A 25,109-nucleotide genomic window follows, 5' to 3' on the forward strand; every position below is an offset into this window, starting at 1 on the left:
CTTTTTGTCTGGGCCAGTGAAGGGAGTCCTTCCCATGCTGAAACTGCACTGGTAACCAACTAAAGTTGGCTCCACCTCCAGGAATGTCCACGGAATTCCCCCACCCATGCTGGTGTGGGCTCCTGCAATTCAGGGGCACTAGCACATAAAACAATACTTAATAGCCCCTACGCCCAGGGGTTTATTTAAAAACAAAATTTCTAACTGAAATGCATAGGGCTGGGCTGCAAGTGCCCATCAGCTGGAAATTAACATTTGTATATGGTTCATATGCAGCCCTAACTATACTTGCTGCAGAAAGACATGCGGACTTTCCCCACTCACTGTTTGTTGTGCAGTAACCCAGTCAAATGACCCGGGGTTTTCAAGCGCTCCCCACCACGCCAGCTGCAACAGCGCAGTCGCCCCAAATTTACTGCTCTCCCTGCTCCTCAGTGCCCATCAATTTTGCTGCTGTTTTGAACAGCAACTTTTGGGAAACTGCGCGCTGGGCGCGGGGTTGTGGGGAACTTCGGCAGCTAGCGCAATACTGAATTTTGCGTCGCTCACCGTGACGTGTGTGCTCCTGACCAATCAGGCAACAGCAGGGCGTGTCTACATGGCGACGAATCCACATCAATTTCAGGAAGGGGGGAAAATTCTCAAAAGCGGCACAACATCCAATCACAACAGAGACACACCCCCCCCCCCCGCGCCACCAAACGCGCGGTCTTGAGGAATGCTTCATTTCCGAGCCGCGCAGTATTTAGGTAAGCGTTACAATGCAAACAGTGCTGTGGGGAGCATTTTTCCGTGCTGGAAAGCAGCAGAGTGTAAAGGGCGCAGATTACATGAGCTACCATTTCTGAAGTGGGGAAAGGCCCATGCTGAACCCAGTGGGATGTATTTCCAGGACAGAGCCACACAAAAGAAGGCCACTCCCCCTGACATTGTTTGCTTTGTTTCTTACCCTGATGCTGCCTGTTTACTAGTGCAATATACAAAAAAGCATTTCCCTCCGCTTTGTCAGGAAAAACTGTTCTTGCCTAATTTCCACACATTAGGCTGCTATTAAAGCAGAGGGCTAGGGTCAGGGGGGGAAATGTCAACCTTTTGCCAGCAACTTACTGCTGGACTTTCTCCCCTTCTTTCCTATGTACGAGTCATTGGTCCATCTTGAAATCTCCTTTGAATCCAATACCATCAAATCTAATTAGACCTGCAACTGTAAGATGGTCTGAACTATGGGAAACGAACTGGGGACTTTTCTCCTTAACCCCCCTCCCCTTTTTTATGGTTCCAAATCTCCAGCTTAGGGAAGAATTAGTGAACTCAAAAGCATCTTCATAGTTTTGTGATACCTTGGTTGATCCTAAGAAAAAGGTATTACACAACTGAACATTTCTGTCAATCAATGAGGCTATCTAAAATCTTCTTTAATGAACAGTTGCACTGTAGAGAAAGTATGCAGGAAAGCTGTAGTGCTGAACCACCCTTCACTATGCGTTACAAAAATGTCATTTCAGCCTTATGCCCCCGTGTCCACAGAGAGAAGATAACACAATCCTCCCCCTACCACGTAGGTGAGGCAACTCTAGCAACTGGCAAGGTAAAATATGAGTGTATTAAATTAACAAACTGCTTGCTTGGTGGGAACCTCTCACCTTGTGCTCCTGAAACAGAAGTATTTCTCCCCTGGTAGACAGAGATGGGATCTAGTGGTGGTTGACCACGAAGCAACAGTTGTTTACAAGCCTTTACTCCCTCTATCTCAACACCTTTTAAATCTGAAACACCTAGGCAAGCTGCCCTCTTTTCTCTCCTACAGAGAAGTTCACAGTATCAGATTGGTGGGAGATAGGCAGTTTTGCAGCAGCAGAGAGGGGGAAAATATAGTTAGTTCTTCAAACTGCTATAGGAACAAGGGCCTAGAGGAGAAAAGAAAACAGTGTTGGGCAAGTGTTATTGATTCTGCCACTGCGGGAGAGTTGTCACCTTTTCATGGACAGAGACTCATGTCTGCATTAAACAGACAAGCAGCATGGCAGGCTGAAATCTACAGTGCAGCTCTTCCTGTTTTGAAGATGTCTTAAGGGGAAAATCCTTATCTTTGAATGGTACACTCTCCTGTCTGAAAGACTTCCCCATTATAACTCTATTATGCAGAAAGGGGGCGGAAGAAAACATGACCATCACAAAGATGTTAATTACACAGATGTTAAGAATGCCAGACGTTTTACAGGTGGGGTTATCTCATTCTGGCAATCTGAAAAGGAGCTGCCTTTTTCCCAGCTCTGTCACTGAACGGCACAATCTTCAGGGGCGGGAACTGATTTTGTAAAATCCATGGAAATGCCTCATTGCTTTTTCCAACAATTAAGACATCTATACATTTGTCTAGTTCCTCAGGGTTTGGGGAAGCTTCTGAGTGTACAGACAGAGGCTCTACTTTTCAGACTTCTTTGATGTCTGTAGAAGCAGGAAGTTTCTTCCTCTTCTTCCAATTTTTAGTCCAGGATTGCATTAGTGCTGAAATCCACAATAAGAAACCTAGTGCCTGAAAAGGTCTGACACTTTATTTTATTTTGTTTTTTTTCTAAAGGTGATCATGATAGTAATAAATTTGACACGAATGAATAAATACGCACAGCTAATAATTAAAAAAATATTTCATGCTTGGAGAGTACAACAAATGTTTGTGAGACTCTGTGCACAAGCAAATGAATAGTATTCTTTAGATTGTCATTTTCCCAGCAGATAATGTATTTAAACATTTTTAGGACTAATATCTATATTATTTTTGTGAATAATCACTAATAGCAAGACTACAACGAAGCATCTGCTGTTTTACGAACTCAGAAGGGGAAGAGAGGAGAATTTCTCATTTGAGTTTTCTAAGAAGGAATTAAAATCCATGGAGAGCAATATATTAATGGTAATATATTCTGGATGTACTCAGAAGTGACGTCAAAAAAGGAACAGTATTCCATTTTCATTTTTTTTTCTCCCAGTATTTGTCCAAGCAGTGGTGGGTAACAGTGGCAGTTGGCAGGAGGCCGCTTGCCATAGCACAAGAACTGGCAACCCTATGAAGTTCAGTATGCTTAGAAGGGCATAACTCTGCTTTACATGGCAGCATTGGCTTCTGATCCTTGTAGTTTAGCCTATCCTTTGTAGCAAAAGAAACAGTAAAGTTTCTTATGGGCTTCAGAGATTCCTTTCAGTTGGATGTAACAGGGTTCTTCAAGGAGCCATCAGTGCCTGGCTGAAGGGCAGATATACCGTATATACTCGCGTATAAGTCGACCCGCATATAAGTCGAGGCACCTAATTTTACCACAAAAAAATGGGAAAACTTATTGACTCGCATATAAGTCGAGGGTGGGAAATGCAGCAGCTGCTGGTAAATTTCAAAAATAGAAATAGATGCCAATAAAATTACATCAATTGAGGCATCAGTAGGTTAAATGTTTTTGAATATTTATTTCAAAGAAAAACAGTAAACTGGCTCTGTAAGTGGAAAAGAGGGTCAACAAGAACAATATGGTATCAACAATAACTTTAAAAGTACAAAAACCTTAGCTCAACCAGCAACCAAGCTAAAACACAAGAGTTAAAATCCTTCAAAACTGGATTCCTCATCATCATCTGTATGTCCAAATGTAACCCAACTTAGATTTTAAGAGGGATATTATCAGAAATGGAAAATCTACTATTAGCTTCCATTGTAAACAATGGGGGATGGGGAATCCCCTTTGGGGGTCAATAACTTTGGATCCCCTGACCCAAACTTCACCTAACCTGGCTGGTATCATAAAGAGACTCTCCTGATGAGACCAGCCAGGTTTGGTAAAGTTTGGTTCAGAGGGCCCAAAGTTATGGACCCTCAAAAGGGTAGCCCCATCTACTAATAGCTCCCATTGAAAACAATGGGGAATGGGGGCACCTCATTTGGGGGTCCATAACTTTGGACCCCCTGAACCAAACTTTACCAAACTTGGCTGGTATCATCAGGAGTGTCTTCTGAGGGTACCCTGGAATTTTGGTGCCGCTAGCATAAAAACTGCGCCCCCTGCTGGCCGGCAAAGTAAAAACACATACACAATTTTAATGACCCACATATAAGTCGAGGGGAGCTTTTTCAGCATTAAAAATGTGCTGAAAAATTCGACTTATACATGAGTATATACGGTATATGTGTTTGAAAAGGAAGCTTAATTTAGAGACTTAAAGAGACTGAGGGAAAGCAGAGAGCCATTGCTTTGAGTTGCTGAGCACCACGGAGGGTTTAGAATCTCCCTGCAATCTGATGTGGAATAACAGTCTGAGATAACAGTGGGGGAACCTTGTTGGAGCACCTTGTTGATGCCTCCACCTGGACTCTACTGGTATGTTTTTAAGTGAACCAAATATTACAGAATGACATCAAAAATATATTTGAAGGCGGTTAATCCTCATGTGCCAGTAAGCGTCAGCCTCTGGAACTTCTTGATGTTCAGAAAAGTGAGGAGTGCACTACGATAGATTAAAATACCTTCAAATGTCAATGCACACTGCTTCTTGCAAATCCCAGAAAATAATCACTGCTCTATCCAGGCTTGGACTTACATGGAGTAGAACTGGTCTGCGACAAAGTCTCAAGTGTTCCGCTTACAAAAGTAAAAACGTGTTGTCAACACAGCTTGCTTTTTACAGTCTATAGAATGAAGCAACGAAAGATATTAAATGGTTGCCGTGCATTTCCTTGCAGCTTATCTTCCTGTAAAGGCAGTCCAAATGTGTCACAAACAAAAGAAGCCAAACTGTCGGCACCCTGTTTCACTTGATTATTTACACAGTTCCTTTTCAGGGGAAAAAAAAATCCCCACCAATCTTTCCCCAGCTTCAAGCCCTGCTGCCCCAATCATCCTCCGTTGGGTTTGATAATTCAAATTTGTTCTGCTCTGACAAGCTTTCTATTATTGCTCAATTTCTTTCACTTAATTTTACTTTATAAAAGTGTGAACAAAGATTACATATGCATGGGTGGATTGTGGAAATGAAGCAGATTAAAGTATGCTGGTTAGTGGAGACTGCGGAAGAAGACAGGGGAGAAAATAGGGGGCCAAGAAGATGATTTCTTCTCCTTTTCCAAAACCAATTATTTAAAAAGCGCCAGAGTGTTGCCACGTTAGCACTGTCAGGTACGCAATAAGTTTTTATTATTAGCATGTTTTCCACCTTGTAGAGACATCAGGTAGATTTGCTTATTACTGTTCCGGTAACTTCCCCCTTCTGTGCTTGATATGGGGCAACACTGGGAAGAACAGGGAATGGTGAAGGGGTTAATGGAAGAACGCCCCCATCTTGACACATTTAAAATAATATGTATTATTTGAATACCTACCTATTAAAACAATAGGTAGGCTTTCCTCCCAAAGATTTGGGTCTGGATTCCACAGGGGATTTCCACTGACTGAAGAGGAGCATTATCACAAACTCCCACCACTCTCTCTCGACCTCCAATTTCCACTTAAATTGTTCATGACCCCTCTCCCAAAGCAGTATTTAAAGGGCATTTTGGACACGTAAATAGCAGTGCAACACAGGCAATGGGCTTAGAATAGTGTAGCTCTGCTTAGGATTGAACTGAAGCTTCTAAAATTAATTTTATTTATAGATTTTATAATTGTAATTGATTTATTCTTAATAAAAAGTACAACAGAAAAAAGGGATTGAACAATACGTTATAGCAGGGGTAGGCAACCTTTATCACCCAAAGAGCCATTTGGACCCATTTTCCACAGCCCCGAAGATCTATTGAGCCGGAGAGGCAGCTCAACATGGAGCCACCTCTGGTTTGGCCCCTCCACTCACCTTTCCTTCCAGCGCTGGGAGGCGGAGGTGCTGAACAAGGAAACCTCCTCTGCCCTATGGAGCAGGCAGCTCCTCTGCCCTATGGAGCAGCCTGCCTGGTGCCACCACGTCTCGCACTGCGGGAGCAGGGAAACCCCCTCTGCCTGACAGAGCAGGCAGCCACCTGTTCCACCTACCCTCCGACCTCCAAGCCATGAAGCCACAGTATAAGGCTGAAAGAGCCGCAGGTTGCTGACCCCTGAGCTATAGTAAACCTATGTGATAGTAACCATCTTTAAATTACAAATGTGCAGGTGAACAGGCATGGTGACAGCACAGTATGAAGTATCCTATAAATAGTTATAGCTCCTCTGAAATGTCAGCTCACTGTCTCCCCAAATCTAGTTACCTTCAACATAATAAATTACATTCCCAAATGAGTTCTCCCACAGGTTTCTTCAGCAATAACTTAAAGCTAAAATGTTAAAACTCACACATGTGCACCAAGCCAGACATAGGATCTTATCTGAAGACACAGAAATTATTGACAACTGCAACAGCTACTATGGCATAGTACACTGGGAAGCCACTGAAATCCACAAACACCAGAACAGTTTCAACACAAAGGAAGAGTCAGAAAATCAGAATTAAAAAACAAAAAAAATTGTACTAAAAACACTAAAACCAAAAATCAGAGACATTCAAACTCAATTTCATTCCACTGGGACACACGGAAATGTGCCTCACAAACACCCTCTCTCCTGTGACGCTGACAAAACATAAACCCCACCACACAATCATTCCACTCTGTGTCATGGAGAGAACACACCTTAACATGACATGCCTCTGAAGATGCCAGCGTGTAGAGACAGGTGAAACAGCAGCAAAATCTACCAGACCACAGCCACTCAGTTAGGAAAACCCACCACAGTCAGTTTAAAAACACCTTATGCCTCCACCAGCAGGATATTACTCCTTTGTCCAGATTCAGGCTGCATTAAAAACTGTCCAGAATAGCTGTGTTTTGCAGTCTCACCAGAAAGCTAAGAGGGCAGGAGCTCACCGTCGTCTTCTCGAAAACTGTTACAGAGGCATAGGGCAGCCACTGAAAAGGATCAAGCCAGGACTGTTGCTGAAATGCCTTAGATGAGGGGGATGCTGACTGACAGCCAGACCTTCTTGGAAAACATGAAGCTGCCGCATGGGAACATGGAGGGAGATGTGGTCCTTCAAGCAGTTGGCTTAAGAGCAGAATTTCATCATTCATCAAAGTGTTAGGCATGGATTTAAGAGGAAAATATTAATCACGGAACCTTAATGAATATGCAGTGATTTGATTATGTCAAGGAGGAGGAGCAACTTTTGCCAGTTCTCCTCTCCCACTGGAGGCCTCTCAACTTCTTCTGCAAGTTGTTCCTAAGCTCCTGCCCATCCCAAAGGTTCAGCATTTCAAGAGGTGTTTGGGGGCGAATCCCCATGGTCAAAATATCCCAGGATACTCATCCTAAAAATCCCGGTTTGGGCAAGGACTCCCCACTGCTTCTGTGGCTAACTTGACTCTGTCCTGGCCCTGGTGTGTGCTCTCCCTCTCAGCCTGGGTTTTTCAAAAACCGGCAGGAAGGTACACCTTTTTGAAAAACTTGGGCAGAGGCTGCATTGGTGGGGAAGCAGCAGAAAAACAATCTAGTTTATTTTTCCCACCCTAGGAGGCACCCACCAATCAGAGAACAGTGGGCTGGGCACAGAGCACACCAAGGGGGGTTTTTTGTTTTGTTTTGTGCTGGTTTCAGCTTCGTAGGAATGACCCTGCAAAGAGAAAGAGAGCTAGTGCAGAGTGTGTATACCAACGAAGGTGCACAGCCAAAAAGTTTTAAAATAGACATCCTATGTTTCTACAAAGCTACGCAGCTGGAAAGTTTTTTAAAAAAGACTTCTTCAAGCAGAGGGGAGGGGTTGTAGGGTCGTGTTCCCGCCCCAACACAACAGCCAATCGGAACGATGAACTTAAGAGCTGCAGAGCAGATTGCGGGCTCATGGAAATAGTTACAGTGTTTCATCCTGAGATTAACTTTGCCCCCTCCACAGACACACGCTGCAGTGGGGAGGCAGAGACTGGGATGAAAAGGTGCTGTGTCTTATGGAACCCGGGGGAACCCAGTTTATCTTCCCAGTGGAGATTTGCCCTTGGACTGCCACAGAAGGAGAAAATTGGTGAAAATTATTCCCCTTCTTTGCAGCTGTTGAAATTTAAGACAGGATCCAAGCAACTGAAATGTGAGGCAATTATCATCTTCAAAGAACTTGTATAACAACTGTGGCTACATAGACATGACTCCTAGATAATCATGTGGCATACGATCTACATAGCTGTAAAAAAGGGGAATGACCACAAAATTGCAGACAGGAAGCATTTTCGAGGGGGGTGAGGATGAGGGTTTTTAAAATTTTTGCACAACAGTTGCAAAACAGTTGCAGAGGCTTGTGAAGAAAAGAGCCACAGTTTCCCATTTCAGACAGAAGCTCCTTTATCTTTCAACACTAATTAGGAGAAAATGAACAGGTGTTGTTTCTCCTCTCATTGGAACTCCATAATAACAAATAGAACATCTGGTAAATTTCTCACACATATAGCTGTTAAAAGGCGCAACCCAAGGATGTATCTTTAGAATAATGGACAAAGGGCAAAGGTACATGAATGTGTGTATGTAGATTTTAAAGCCCTGTTAATTTAACAGCCATTCATATTCCTATGGGGATTTTGTTTTAGCTTGGCATACTTTTGAACTCTTTGTTGCATGAATATCTAAGGGAGCTGAGATCTATAGGTTAGGTTTTGTGCTTTTTACATATAGCTTTCTCAGTAAAAATTTCAATGCATGCTGTAATAAGCAATTGCATTAGTATAATAGGAAGTGGCACTTAGAAACACCTAGGTGATTTTAATGTTTGGTTTCATAGGCCATTAGTCTCTGAGAGTTCTCATTCTTTGATGTTTTGGGAAAGCAAGGAAGACCTTGAATAACACAGCACCGTTCCTTGTTCTGTTATTGGGGAGGAGAGAGAGGGCTGGAGGTATAATAGACTGCACTCTCAGCAAACTATAGGAATATGAAAATGCATGCAAAAGATTTGGCAGTCCAGAATGTAATTGTGCACCTGGACTGGTTATCTAGAAGGGTCTGCATACAAAACATTGATTTTGTCCCTTTAGCATCAGGCTTTTCTGGCCGGCTGCCATCAATCACAAAGGAAAGTGATATGTAAACCAGGGAATTAAGATAATGCAGAAAGCTCATAAAAATGGAGATTATTTGCACACAATGCAGATTTAGCTGCATCATCTCATTCTGCCTGCAGCATACAGGCCAGTCAACATTAACTCCTCTAATGATACATTTGGCTTATAAAATAGACTAGAGCTGCAAAGTACACATAAACTTTCCAAAGAAATAAAATGGTTTAGCATGCTTGTGGTCACGCATGTGTGGGCTTTTCTTTGTGCCCTATAACTTTTTTTTAGCATCAGCATTAAGTGATTTCAGTGGGATTTCTAAATCAAAATCTGAAAATATAGAACAGGAAAGTTCCATGTGTTTGCCTATGGAGTCAAAAAAAGGATAGACTGCTTTGGCATAAGAAAATTTATGCCTTATTTTATGGAGTACCACTGCTTGGAGCAACTAGCAACCACACAGAATGTCTCAGACAAGGTGAAAAGTATAATTGCCAAGAAACTATGAATCTGCAACTACCTAGTTCATATTTTTCCCTTCCGTGCCATAGGTGGTCACAGCAGTCTACTCTCTGCCAGCCTCCGATATGGAATGCTGTAATATCAGTCCACAGAGAAAGACTTAACTCAGTGATTAATAGCCTAAAAGTACTTTAATATATTCAGCAACTGAAGCTTCTCCTTAGCAGTCTCTCAATGTTCCTTCAGAACAAACTAAGTAATGTGATCTTAGGGCAAGCCCACAAACTATCCATTACTTATCACAGTTACATATAAGGGATTGGTTACTCTTCTTCTGCAAATATAATGTAAACATAACTGCAAGATAAGTGAATCAGTTTGAATACAAAGCTGATGGAATTTGGAATTAACCAGGTTTATAACTAAGATAAAGGTAAAGGTAGTGCAAGCACCAGATCATTAATGGCCAATGGGTGATATCACATCCCAACCTTTACTAGGCAGACTTTGTTTACCGGACAGTTTGCCATTGCCTTCCCTAGTCATCTACACTTTACCTCCAGCAATCTGGGTGCTCATTTTCCTGACCTTGGATGGTTGAATCAACATTGAGTTCAGTTGCAATTCCGGAGATCTCCAGATTCCATCTGGAAATTGGTTCCTGGTCCTAAAGTGGGTTTGTCCCACATTATTTCCCTCATCTCGGGATTTTCAAAAATTGCCAATCTTTACAAAAATCCCACGGTGAACCCACTACTGTGCAAACACCACAGGAACAGGAACAGTTTATTTTCCACCAGATATTCTCACCTGCTACTTGCCCCCTTGATCTCCCCAACTGGCATCATGTCAGTTTTCAAGTCTGCAGAGCTGCTGATCATTGCAGCCCGCCCTTCCTAAAATGTTTTCCCATGCACATTTTCTGCTCATGGTATTGACCATGGGATGTGTGTGTGTGTGTGTGTGTGTGTGTCTCATTTTCCACAACAATATGAGAACATGAGTGGGAATGTAATGGGCTTTACTGAGGCTATAGCAGGCCCCGCCCACTGCTCCTGGCACAACTCTTTTCACTTACTTGGTTGTGGGTCTGTGGCTTGGGGAAGGAAGAGGTAGGAGAAGTGTGGCTTGGGATAGGTGGGAAGGTCAGGATAGGGGAGGGTGGAGATGAGTGGTTGCGAATAGGGGGAGGATGGCAAAGCGGGGTGGAGGAGGATGGAAAAGAGTGGTGGCAGGAAGGTTGAAAGGTGAGGTTTAGGATGGCAGATTGGGGCAGCATGGAATGGAGTGGCTTCGGGTGAGGAGGTCAGAAAAGTGAGAGTTTGGGTGGGGGAGTGTATCAAGATGAGGCCTGGGTTGCACTGCTTTGCACATTCTGCCTTCCCTTGTGTGCCTTCTCCCATTGGCGCCCCCTCCATGTTGCCAGCTCCTTCTTGCTTCTCCAGATGCTGCTATTGATATATCAACAGTATTATATTATAATATAATAACTGGCTCGATGGGCCATGGCTGGTCTGCTGCTCAATGATCTGACAGGAGCACCTGACTGCTGCCACCCACCATCTGTTGCCCGTGGCCCCCCAGAGCCTTCACCTCCAAGAAGGGCTTGGCAACAGACCAGAAGCCCCTGGAGGAACCAAAATGGAAAGCAGGACAACCAACTCCGCCACGTGGGGATACTGTGGGCAGTGGGAGACACTGTCAGCTCGCCTGCTGGAGTGGCACTTCTGCCCATTGACGATGACCTGGAGGAGTTTGTGCCAAGAAGCCCTGACAGGGCACCCCACAGACAGGGTCCCCGTGCAGCCCTCCCCTTGTCTACATGAACCCCGAGTGTTTGAGTGTTTGTGTGAGGCAGGGAAGAGACGGGAGGAGGAAATTGCCAGGGTGATTAGCTTAAGGCTGTTATTGGGCAGAGTCAAGAGAACCAGGAGAAGGAGAAGCCAACAGACAAAGTGTGATACAGGCTGTCTCTTTGTGTGTAAATGGAAAAATGTGAGAGCCAACTGTGCAGCTGCCAGCCACAAGGTAAGCCTTCCATGTGTAATGGGCCTATGAGTCCTTTTGACCACTGCATTCCTCCACAGTAACTATCACAACATAAAAAGAGAAGGTGTAGATCAGAGAACTCTAGTTTAGAGACCGGGAACATGCTGTGGGCTTGAGCAAAATTTTTGGCCTTTTCGAGAGATATCAGGGTGTCCAGGAGTAGCACCTGCCTCCTCCTACCATCAGACAAAGGGCACTGAGGGTGACACCTGGACGAAGGAGTTTGTTTGACACAGGGCAAACTATGCCATAGCAAAACCATTAAAGGAAAGGGGAACTCTGCACATAGGAGGAAACAAGGAGGAGGAAGACAGCAAGCTTGCAGCATATTCCTAGTACCTAAACCTTCATTTACACACTGATTTTTGTGATTTAGAATCATAGAATTGGAAGAGACCACAAGGGCCATCAGGTTTAACCCCCCTGCCATGCAGGACATACACAATCAAAGCACTTTTGACACATGGCTATCCACTTTTCCTGTACCTTGAACTCATTATGCCTTGTCCTAGACTCTGAAGCAGCAGAAAACAAGCTTGCTCCCTCTTCAACATGACATCCCTTCAAATATTTAAACATGGTTTTTATGTCACTCCTTAATCTTCTCTTCTCCAGACTGAACCTAATAAGCTGATCCTTATAGGGATTGGAATCCAGACCTTTTATCATTTGTGGTTGCTCTCCCTTGGATCTAGCCCAGAGTTGAGCCATTTTTTTAATAAACAGAAATTGTGCATTAAAATTTATTCTATGGCTATTACAACCTATTCAATGACATAATCATTCAAAGACATGAACATGTATGTAAACAACACCTGAGTTCCAAATTTATACTGGACCAAAATGCATATAATAAAACTCCAATATTGTGTCGTTTATTAATGAAAAACATCCCTTGGAGATTTGAATTTTGATTGGGGAAACAGGAAGGCCAGGTCAAGTCATTTTATTTACAGTCAGCGACCAGTAGTACAAGATCAAGGTACATCAGTTTCAAGGTACCGTTACCATAGTATATATATAGACAAAAGAGTACTAGAAGCACTATTCAAAGTGTTACATAATCTATAATCTATACAGAAAGACAAGTATTTGACTGTGACTGGGCCATTTTCTGCTGCAAATTCCTCCAGCTATTTCCTCCTTCTTCAGACTTATATTTGTTTACAGGTTAATTACATATGTGTATTCCCGAGGGGGGGGGGCAGGTGATGAGGAGTTATCTTGTGAGTGGGCAACTGTAATTGGAAAAACAACCAGAAGACAAAAAGTTAAGTATCTTCCACCACTTTTCAGTGAAGAACTCATCCCCATAAGATTGCTTTTCAGAGTTTTAAAAGGAAATTTTATGAGCTTTACGACAAACACATGTATAATGTGTAGTTTGCCCATGAGATTCCTTAATATCCTGAGCCAACCATCTATCTCACCATAGTTCATCTTTAGAAAGTATGTGATAGAGCCTCTAAAAGTTGTCAGTAGGTACTAGACTGACGCAACACAATTTGACAGATGCTACCCCATTTTAGGGATGTTGTTTACCGATTTAGTTCTCTCACCTTTCTAGAATATAATGACATGCCTAATTCTAATATGGAGATTTTTCCCCAGGTGTGTTATTGCATCTTAGTTGATTGGTTCTTGATATATAAATCTGCATAAAAACAGCATGTTTGTTTCTCAATTACTATACAACTTGGGATTCTCTAGGCTCTGAATGGTTCACAGAGATTATTAATTTTCCTTTGTCTTCATATTTATTTATCAATAGCTGTACTGTGCATATGCAAATGGTTCCTAATTGGCTTCTCGAATATCCTTGTTCTGACTGACTTTTTTTTTGTCTAACGTTCCTAAATTAATTGACAATGGCAATAAATCCAATTTGATTCCTCTCTTCTGGATGGAGTTAAAATATCATAACCTCAGTGGTTTATCTTTATCAGTTTGACAGTGCATTCCTAAACCGAGTTACATAACTCACAGAGCTGTCTCCAACAGATGAGGTAACTCTTAAACCTTTGCATCTCTAAGATAAAAGTATAAGAACGTAACAAGGGCCCTAAGGATAATTAAAGGGATAGTTATAGCTCCCGTCCCCTGACCAGGATAGCCCAGACTAGCCTGATCTTATCAGATCACAGAAGCTAAGTAGGATTGACACCTGGAAAATATTAGGATAGGAGACCTCCAAAGAATACCAGCGATGTGACATGAAGGCAGGCAATGGTAAACCACTTCTGAATGTCTGTTGAAAACCCCTCCAGGGGTTGCCGTGAGATGTGAATTGGATCCCTCACCTGTTTCCAACAGTGGCAGCCAGGTACCTCCGGAAAACTCACAAGTAGGGCATGAATGTGGCAACCCTGTCCTATTGTTTGTTCCCTAGGAACTAGCATGCAAAAATATGCTGCCATGGTGCAACAGAGGTTCCAGTTAGCTAAAATAGTACAAGTTTCTACCATCTTAAATTGTACAAGTTTCTACCATCCTAAAAGTGGCATTTTACAAACAGGTTGACTGTAAAAAAGATGTAATTGAGAGAATGTCATCTCTAATTCAAAACATCCAGCACTATGTCCAACATGGATTGTTGTTGTCTTACATGATATATACAGTTTGGAAATAAGATTAATTTCAGTGCACCACACTTCTATCTAGATAATTAAGGACAGAGTGCAGGATTTCAGTTCTAAGAATAGTAGAACACACTTCCAACTTTTCTGAGCAGAGAGAAATGTTGCAGTCAGTTCCCTTTGGTGAAGAGAGCACTTCAGACTTTTCAGTAGGGTTACTAGCTGCCTGGAGGGGGATCCTGTCCTTTTAACAAAGTTTTATTTACCAGGTGATATTTTTTTTATCTCCATGCTATGAAAAGTTTCAATTACCAACTTCCATACATTAAGCTTCAGTTAAAGGGACAGAGCACACCTGATAACAACTTTATACTTTTTGGCATGTTTTGCAATTCTTGTGTTATTATCGAGTAGAGAGAAAAAATACACTGCTACAAGATCACCTCCACAAATCTGACTACTTCAACAGTCCACCTTCCAACAAATACTCTCCATACAAGAAACATCCACAGTAGTTGTGGGCCATAATTTTTTCCCCCATTACAAAGCCTGGATTCCATCCATTCAGGGAGGCATCTCAATACTTGAGATTAATTCTAAGCAGATATTCTTAGGCTCAGTCTTAGGAGTTATGTATTCAGTATTTCTGAAAATGGGGATAGCTCATAATATGGATGCAATTTTATTACTGGCCTTCCCATGTGCTTTTAACAGCAGTCTAATATCAACTATATACCCACAGTTCAACCAAATAGTATGGGACTAACAAAACAAACAAAAAACTACTGCACAATCACCAATCAGTTTGTAAGTAACTTTAAATATTTGCTACAGCAGCAGACTAATCCCAGGATTGGCTCACCATAATCACTCCGTCAAATACGGCAAGTTTGTCTGATGAACATATTTGCAGTGAATATCATAATATGATAGTATCCCTAATCCTGTCAGGCACATGTAGCTGTGGTGAGCGTGAAATAACAGCAGGAAACAAACCAGGATGTCTGCATTCAGACATCAAGCAAAATCAAACTTGAATCTAATTCTGGATAATGTACCAACTCACATCCTGGTCTGAGAGAGGCAAAGTAACCGTAGTTACTGTAATGGCCTGCATTTACAGATATAGTTATTATTAAAGGTGATTTTTAGCCCACCTTTCTCTGTTGCATACAGACTCAAATCAACTTACAGTGTCCAAAGCAAAACCAAACTCAGAAAGCCATCAAATTTCACAAACATTACTTGCCATTAACAGATTAATTCATAAGGCAGGCAGGTGACAACCCCCTCTGCCCTTGATGATGACAGTTTCTTCCAAAGCAGGCACTTACTTATTTCTCTCCTTCTGGAAGGTAGCTTCCCTTAGAGTTCCAGAAGCTGAGAAGGTATAAAAGGTTCTGCCCTTGAGAAAAACAAACTCTGCTCAAACACTCAGAGATACATTCACTCACTCACAGTATTGGGCCAGTCACATGATCCAATTGGCAAGTACTGAATTACTTCAGTTCTACAGTTGACAAATTGCTCACTTCTTCCTGCTCCTACACCTTTAACTGCACTTTGAACAGCAGACATTACAAGGTGGTAACATTGATCACCATGCACTACAGAGTTCACCTGCTGATTTTTGCAGATCTATCTGCTGCTAAAGGCACAGGAAGAAACCAAGCTTTGAAGGTTGTTAGCTTTGTCTTTAAAGAATATAACAGACAAGAGGAAGTTTTCTTCACACAGTGCACTGTTGAACTATGGAACCTGGTACCTCAGGATGTGGTGATGGCTGCCAACCTGGAAGGCTTTAAGGTGGGAGTGAACATATTCATGGAGGATAGGGCTATCCATGACTACTAGGCAAAATGGATACTAGTCATGATACATACTTTTTATCTCAAACACCATAACATCATTCTTATTATAATAGGTGCTGTGGAATACAGGCAGGATAATGCTGCTGCAGTCATCTTGCTGGGCTTCCTAGAAGTACCTTGTTGGCCACTATTACCGGTAATGAGATGACTGAACTTGATGGGACTTGGTCTGATTCAGCATTGCTTTCCTTCTGTTATTACATAGAAAGACCTTTTTAAAATGCCATACTTCTTTGCAAAGAAGAGTTCAGACTGAATGGTTCAAGAATTAACTGTACTAATTCCAGGAGGGTAGCTGTGCTAGTCTGCAGCAGAAGAACTAGATTTGAGTCTTTTAGCACCTTAAAGACCACAAGGGTTTTAGGGTATAAGTTTCCTGAATCAAAGCTCTCTTTATCAGACACAAAAGAATCTTTGAGTCTAGAAAGCAATACCTGAACATTTTGTTGGTCTCTAAGGTACTACTAGACTTGGGTCTAGCTTATCTATATTAGGGGTCACTAATCTTTTCTTTAGTGAATGCTGCTTCTGAGCAATGAATAATATCCAAAATGACCTCCCTCCAGTGTGTTACCAAGTTTTGTTCCATTGTAGAAACAGACCATAGACTAGGAAGAGAATGCAATATGAAACTATCAGCTGTGCAGCATGGACAAATTAATAAGAAATACATGCTGAAGAAAGGAAGAGCTAAAAGCAGGTTTTCTCATGATCTCCTCCTGAACTTCTAGGGAATACACAGGTGATTCTGAAGCAGCTGGCCTACTTGTCAAAGATCCTTGATAGATACTGTCACTCTCAAAAACTGCAATAGACCAGCAGTAAACTTCTGCTGGCTCCTTCATCAATAGTGTTACATGTTACCAAAAAAAAAAAAAAAAAACCTCAGCACATGCCTCAGCATTGGCTCCATAAACCAAGGATAAAAGCAGTGGTCATCTTAAGATTTCAGCATAATTCTCATTTCTTTAAAACATATCCTTTGTAGTTTGCATAAAGCTATGCTTTTTTTTTAAAGAAAGACTTGAAAGTAAGGGAAGATGGGGGGAAGAAAATATATTTCAGTTGTCAAGACATACTGACTCTTTACTTTTATCTCTGTATTAGAAGATCTATCTGGATGGTTAATGTATTGTTTTGTGAAGATGGAAGAAAATTGTTAAAATGCAGACAGGTCTTAGCGTGCAATTCAAAGGGGGTGAATGGAGTCTTGGAAGCAGAGTGGGATTGCACCAATGTGGGTGCACATTCTGCTGGCATAAGGGGCAAATATGCTGGTGGAGTAGCTATTATGCCATCGGTTGTGCAACTATGTGGTGCCTGAGCCAGGAAGCTGCCACATGTGAACACCCTTCCACTGCAGGAGCCCACACTGGCATGGGTGTGGGCAATTTGGGAACATTCATGGGGGCAGAGCTGACTTTTGTTGGCTTCCAGTGCAGGTTCAGCCTGGGAACACCCCCCTTTTTGTGGCGCAGACCTATATCACCAATAAGAATGGCATAAGCCATTCCCAGCAATGTGCTTCCCTGGGAAAGAAGAGGTTTTTCTCCTTCTCTCCTGGTGCCCACATCGCCAATTGCCTCTTTGGAGCCCTCACCATGGTGTCACCACTCTACTGTCCCCCTCCTTTGGACAGGGCTGTCTGTAATGGTTATTTCTGCCAAATATCTGGAATATGGAGAATTGTATTAAAATGCAGTAGGGCAGAGGGCTGTAACCTTTTTGAGCCTGCAGGCATCTTTGGGATTTTGCTGTAGAGTGGTGAGTATAACCACAAAATGGCTGTCCCAGGAGGCACACACCATGTCAGGAAGTAAGGTTATGCATAACTCTAATAGTAACTCTTCAACATTTCAGGCAGGAGATCTTTTTAACAGGATATCTTTTAAAATGAATGGATTGTTTAAGAATACTTTCTTGTGTATATGCAGCTGATTTTCAGACACACAAGATTCTTGTATTGTGGTGGCAGGCACTGCCAAAGCAATGTTGTTAAAAATCTGCACAGCCAATGGCTAATCAGAAGCCCTGCCTGGCAAAAGACCCACCCATTTTATAAATCCATTTTGAGGCGCCAGAAAAGATCATGATGTGGACCTGGAGTATGGAGTTCCAGTAAAATTGAAGATGTAGTAAAAATGTTAAAACATGTAGTTAAATAACATCACCTAGTAAATAGTAGCCCATTCAGCTTCTATTAAAGAAGCAGGACATTTTGTCGACTTCTGATATTTGGCAATTCTATCTAGTGCTGTCTGATACGTATTGAAATTCCACTTAATATACATATTTGGATCAACTGTTCTCCTGTAGGAATCAAAAAAATCCCATTGTATGTGTAACCCCTATGTTCAGAATGGGTTGACCCAGAAAGGGGTGGAGACTCAAAGCAGCAGGAGACTGCAAAAACTCATGAAGTTGGAGGAAGCTAGGCTACCAGGCTGGGACCTTGATTTATTTCTTTATTTATTTCTTAACACCTTGTTTAAGGTAACTGCAAGTTGTTGGGAACTAGTGGGAAGGGAGTTGTTTATTTTTGCTGTATTGTAAATGTTAGAATTCATTGTTTCAGGGCTTTCTGTGTATATAGTTGATGGGAGTTCTTTTGAGGACCTTCATCATCTTGAATCCAGTTCACCAAGCCTCTGAAGTCTTCATAAGCCAACCACCAGCAGGAAGAATTGGACTTGGCATTACAAGACTGTAAATAGAAGGACTTGAAATGCAACTCAACAGGACTGTGAAGTGTTAATGTTAAATGTTAATGTTTAATAAGTGTTATTTGTTAAGAAAAGTAAACCATTTTGCTTTAAATTTAGTTGTTTCAACTCCTTCCAAGTTCTGCCCCACATAACCCACAGTTAGAGGTTACATATGTGCTAGCTATTGAGAGTAGAAAAATAATAGGTGACAGTTGCATGGATTAATGTGGCCAGGTCAGGGAGGCATCCAAGGTTACCTCCGGGCTCCTGATGGAAGTTGATTGTGCTAAGTACACTCCATCAATGGTCAGTAGATGGTTTGCCTGGTCTATCCCACCCTGGCCCAGCTACAGGACCTCTGACTTTGATGGATTTAATTTCAGATGGTTCTGTTTTAACCATCGCACCACAGCCCAAACATCTGGGATGGTTCTGAACTACTGGCCTGGTTTCTGAACCTCCCTCCTGCTTTCTTTTTCTCCAGCTCCTTTTCTAGCACTTTCCTTTTGTTTCAGCCAGGCTGCATATGCTTGGATTATCTCCCCACACAGCTTAGACTGTTTAAACTAGATGTTGTTTTAGTACTGGGGAATTGTGTGGATTCAGGTCCCATTGTTTTAATGTATATTTTTGGAACAATGTTTTTATTATTTCTATTGTCGTTATGATATACTTTTTATCTTCATATTGTATACCAACCTACCTTAGTGGAAGAGAATATTATCATCATCAACAACAACAACAACTCCAATAAAAACATTAGGGTGAAATGCAATAATGTTTAAAGTGCCTTTCTTGATTAGGTCATTGACCTTGAGCTAGGCAGGCACCTGCAGGGTGTGAGTGGATATTGGATAATGTGCTTAGCATTGAAAAGCCTTTTGTTCTTGAGGAATTTATGCTGAGAAACTGGGGTGGGTGAGTTTGCATTTTATTAGTTTTAATTCCAGCAACACCCTTTCGTATTCCTGGGATTGTCCAAACTAATGTCCGAACCCAGAGGCCAGTTTGGTGTAGTAGATGAGAGCAGGTGAACTCTAATCTGGAGAACCAGGTTTGATTCCCCTCTCTGCCACTTGAGCTGTGGAGGCTTATCTGGTGAACCAGATTAGCTTGTGCACTCCGACCCATGCCAGGTGAATGACCTTGGGCTAGTCACAGTTCTTCGGAGCTCTCTCAGCCTCACAGGATGTTTATTGTCGGGGATGGGAAAGGAAAGGAGATTGTAAGCTCCTTTGAGTCTCCTTACAGGAGAGAAAGGGGGGATATAAATGCAACTCTTCTTCTTCTTCTTCAGATGCCTGTCATCTTCATCCAAACTGGAGGCAACGGGCAGCAGCACCAATGTAGCGCTGCCCCACTACACCCAAAAAGGCATCCTGACAGTATGAGGAGGCTCAAAAAGCACAAAAGTCTCCCCACCTCTGAGAAGCCTGTATGTGCCGTGATGGACTTATGCCAGTTTCAGATACTCTGGCGCTTAGGCTCTAAATAGGGTGCCTATTTAAACAACTAAGTCCAAAATAAAAAGAGGTGTCTCAGCTGGATGTGGTGGCAGGGTCCTCATAGTCCACCTGCTTGAGACGATACATCTCTTCTCTTGCTATATATTAAACTCATTGCTCCCAAACATTTGTAACATGTATTTTTTCTGCAAGAATCACTATGTTAATAATCTTAACCTGGCTGCTCAGTTAGCATATTAACCAACTTTTATCTATTTCATAAGTGGCCGGACAAAGTTTGTCTTTAATGTCTTTGGATGTAAGCTGAACAGTTCCAGATTATCATTTCCACAGGACATAATAGATTCGCTCTAAAAGAATCCATCAATTTAGGTGCTTTGATCTCTGCAGACTCTGATTATGAACCTATAGGATTAGGCATTCTCAATTCTGCGGAAGAAGGCTCTGTGAAATTTGTTCATCACTGATGGCAAAGAATTGAATTTCATACTGTTACTGTTGGAGGGTGTAAAGTTTTATTAAATTTTTTTTGCAAATTAAGTGTAGAACTTCTGGAAAAAGATCTATTTCTTTGAATGTTCTGTCTTGTGCAAATATTGTTTGCTTAAATGACACACTGCACATCAGCCAAAGGAAATAAAGAAATTATTGCTGAAGGGTATCTTGTATTTTGCCTTTTGCTATCTTCTGTACTTGAACTTGCATTTCTGTCTCAGTTATTATAGAGCCATTCAACCTTCACTTCAAAAATCAGCTAATAACATTTGCTTTGAAACAGAGTGGCGGAGGATAGCACTCTTTGGCCTACTTCAAAGCAGGAGGTTTCAGTTGTGTCACTCCCCAAGGGACATTTTTAAAAGTGCATGCTTCTCCTCCATAATATGGTTGGGACAGAGTGTGTAACAATTCTACTTCTTGGCTCAGCAGACTGATACTTTACAATCTTCTACTCTAAAGAAACTTGGCTAATTGAATCTAAGGCCATGTTCATCCGTGACATGTGCCCTGTTTCTCTTCCCAAGTAAATACAGCTTCTGTGATACCATAGCAAAGTACTATCCACTATTAACCCTATCGTAACCAAGGAGTACAATAGAACCAGAGCTCCCAGTGTAGCATCTATGGGCAGCATGGCATTCAGCAAAACCTTTCCTAGAGCCAAACAAGTGTGTTTAGAAAGTGGGTGGGGACAGGTGCAACTTTTGGCCAGCAGAGCTTCTGACTGGCCATTGGAGATCTGATGGGCAGCATTAAGACATGTTGCTTCAGCAGTAGCACCCTCATCACTGTGTGACTAAGTGCCAAATTACGGCAACCCTAAGTCCAGCCCGTGGCTGCTGATGCCATTAGATTAGAATTTGACCATTTAAAAATGCTGTGCGGGCCTAATACTGATCTTGTTTTGGCATTTGAAAAGGCGCCAGAGATAGGACAAGACTGATCAGCCCTGCTACAATATCCTTGTAGCATTTCTATATGGCCAAATCCTTTCCTAAAATGGGGTTGATGGGAACATCTAAATTGGTCCTGAAGGCAAGCTATTCATATGTAAGAAAATATTTTAAACAATATGCTCATTTTAAAAGGCATCCTGTTAAAAAAAGAGTTTCTGCATGAAATGTTGAAGGTACCATTAGAGTTAAGCATAACCTCACTTTCTTGTATTTGTGTTTGGCTCCATGTCATGTGGCAGTCATTTTGTGGCAAAATCTACCACCCTGTGTCACAATTCCAAAGGTGCCTGCAGGCTACCGTAGAGACAGGGTTTTTTTTAATCAACAGGTCTTTAATCCTGAATAAAGGAATGTAATTGACTAGAATATATTCCAATGGTTTTTGTGAACCTCTTTTTTACCAAATTAAACACGAATAAATACATTATCATAGAAATTAAAGTCAGTACACATATCTTCGTGTAACCATATGTACTGTTTTAGATTCTTGCAGAGAGCAATTACTTGGTTGTGAGACAATTATGACAAAATTAATCTGATTAGAATGATGAGCAAAAATACTTCTTCTCTGCCCACTTCAGGAGGGAAATCTCCCAGGCAGGCAGGAGAAATAAAGTAGTAGAATGATGTCATGCAAAGGGTTGACATCACTTCTGGGTGAAACCTGAATGTGACATTAGCTCTAGGCCAACACTCTGCACTGCCCCACAAACTCTATTGTAATATCATAGTTTTGGGAAATTCCAGAGTGTCATCTGATGTGGTGATATCATCTCTTGGGTTTTACCTGGAAGTGATATTGATGTATTGCACAATGTTATTTCTGGCTCATGTCCCATCTCCAAAGTTCTCATCTGTGCCAGGTGATGGTCTATCAACCCTATGAGCAAAATAGCCTATTATTTACACACATACACACTTTAAAGTCTTCATTTACCGTTAATATTTTAAGACATTGAGACACATGAAGCTGCCTTATACTGAATCAGACAACTGGTCCATCAATGTTAGTACTGTCTACTCAGACTGGGAGTAGCTCTCGGGTCTCAGATAGAGGTTTTTCACATCAACTACTGCCTGACCCTTTTAACTAGAGATGCAGAATCTGGGACTTTCTTCATGGAAAGCAGAGTATCTTCCTACAGCCCCTCCCCAAGCTTACATCTATTCAGAAATAAATCTTATTAGATTTAATAGAGCTTATTTCCAGCAAAGTGTCCGTAAGATTTCAGACAAACATATACCACTGTCTGTTACATATTCAGGAAGTATGCTTTCCCCCATCACAGTCCCCTGTTGAGAGCAGCAGTGGCTTAGTGGTTAAGAGCAGGTGTACTCTAATCTGGAGGAACCGGGTTTGATTCCCCGCTCTGCTGCTTGAGCTGTGGAGGCTTATCTGGGGAATTCAGATTAGCCTGTATACTTCAACACATGCCAGCTGGGTGGCCTTGGGAAAGTCACAGTTCTTCTGAGTTTTCTCAGCCCCACCTACCTCACAGGGTGTTTGTTTTGAGGGTGGAAGGGAAAGGAGTTTGTAAACCCCTTTGAGTCTCCTATAGGAGAGAAAGGGGGTATATAAATCCAACTTTTCTTCTTATAATTCCTGCCCATCAAAAACCCACTTCAGAGTTGGCTATATGTTGGTCCATGTCCAACATACTTTCCCTGATATTGTGCTCAGAGGCGTAGCTGGGCCAGAGTGTGCCCAGTGCACACTCGTGTTTCCCCCTCCACAGTACCTTGCTCCCCACACTTATCTTACTTCAGTCTGGAAAAGTGGACTGTTCCCTTCAGGCTGAAAATGGCCTGGTGGGAACTACACTTCTCATAAGACCTTGGAGCTCACAGGGTCTCCTGGGAAATGTAGTTCCTACCAGGCCATTTTCAGCCTGAAGAGAACAGGCCACTTCTCCAGCCTGCACTGTTTCAATAAGGTAAGTGTGGGGGCGGGGGAGTGGGGTGCTGCGAGGCGAGCAGGGATGATTTTCCATCCCCCTGGCATGCACCCAGTGCAACACGCACCCTCTGGTCCCCTGGTAGCTCCGCCTCGGATTGTGCTGATAAACCATAACATAATACTTTCTGGGACAATACATTTGCATTCAATATAATAGTACATTCTATTTTCTTTCCAGTCATAGCCACTACTTTTTAAAATGCTGTAGCACATATCCATTAATGTATATCTCTATAGAAATGGCGGCTACCATGCTAACTAAAGTACTTGATGAGGTACTTTTCCTATAAACTCTGTCCTGTTTTTTTTCTGTAACCATTGTTTTTAAAAAACAAACTGCACATACATATAATGTGTGACTGAGATCTGAGGAATAACAGGTAGACAGCAACGCAGTAGTGACATCTTGCAAAGGGGCTGGTACTCAGACTCTTTCTCTGCTTTCTCTGCTTTCCTTTTATTGCTGGGAATTACGTATATTTCAAACAAGTGAGGTTTTGATATAAAAATTAGGCTTAAAAGCTGTTCTGTACAAGAAAGGTATCATCTTTGTTTAAAGAATGGATTACATGCTAATTTTATTTTAAGTGTTTACAATATACAATGCATATTCTGTTCCTATCTGGTCTCCAAGCACTTAAAACTAGGCTTGGATATTATTCAAAGACTAGCAAAGAATAGCTTTCATATTCATGCTAATGAAGTTGCTAGTGCAAAGCTGGTAAAACACCAGCCTTCCAAAGAAAACAGGGTAGCTGTTTTTTGAAGTGACAATAAGACCAATAGGGTGTTGTGTGGTTTCTGGGCTGTATGTCCATGTTCTAGTAGCATTTTCTCCTGACGTTTCGCCTGAATTTGTGGCTGGCATCTTCAGAGGATCCAGCCGTGTAATTCCAGCCAGGAAAACCTTCGAAAATACAATAAGATCAATCTTTGCACTGCTACTGCAAAACTCTTCCTGCATACTGTGAATTTTGAACATTGAATCTGGAGGATCAGAATGAGAAGAATGTTGTTGGTTATATACCTCTCTGTCAGAGGAAAAGAAAAAACACACCAAACTGTAAGACACCATTCAATTAATGTTTTGTACAATAAAGGACAATTCTAAAAAGGAGACTCCTTTGTATTCTGATTGCGTGAAGCCATCACAAAATAGCTTTTTGTATGGAATACAATCCTTTTACTCAAGGAACTCATTCCAGTGGCCTTCCCATCTCTGCTCCAACTGAGCATCCTCAGTAGTTTTCAAAGGGAATGGAAAGCTAAAGGGGGGGATTCTAAACACTCTCCTTGAATTCCCCTTTCCAATTTGGCTCATCTGTTGGAAGATGTCTAAAGCTCTCTTTTCCCCCTGAATACCATAATGAAAAGTACTCCCATGTGGAAGTACTTCTGGAACATCCCCGTGCAGCTAAGATTTGAGTTGGATCCCACCATGCCACCGTGGAAGGGAAGCCTAGACATACCCTCTGAGCCCAACATACAGGGGGAAAAAATATAAAGACAAAGTGTGGATACAT

The sequence above is a fragment of the Sphaerodactylus townsendi genome, linkage group LG02, assembly GCF_021028975.2.
Source record: "Sphaerodactylus townsendi isolate TG3544 linkage group LG02, MPM_Stown_v2.3, whole genome shotgun sequence".
Taxonomy (NCBI): Eukaryota; Metazoa; Chordata; class Lepidosauria; order Squamata; family Sphaerodactylidae; genus Sphaerodactylus; species Sphaerodactylus townsendi.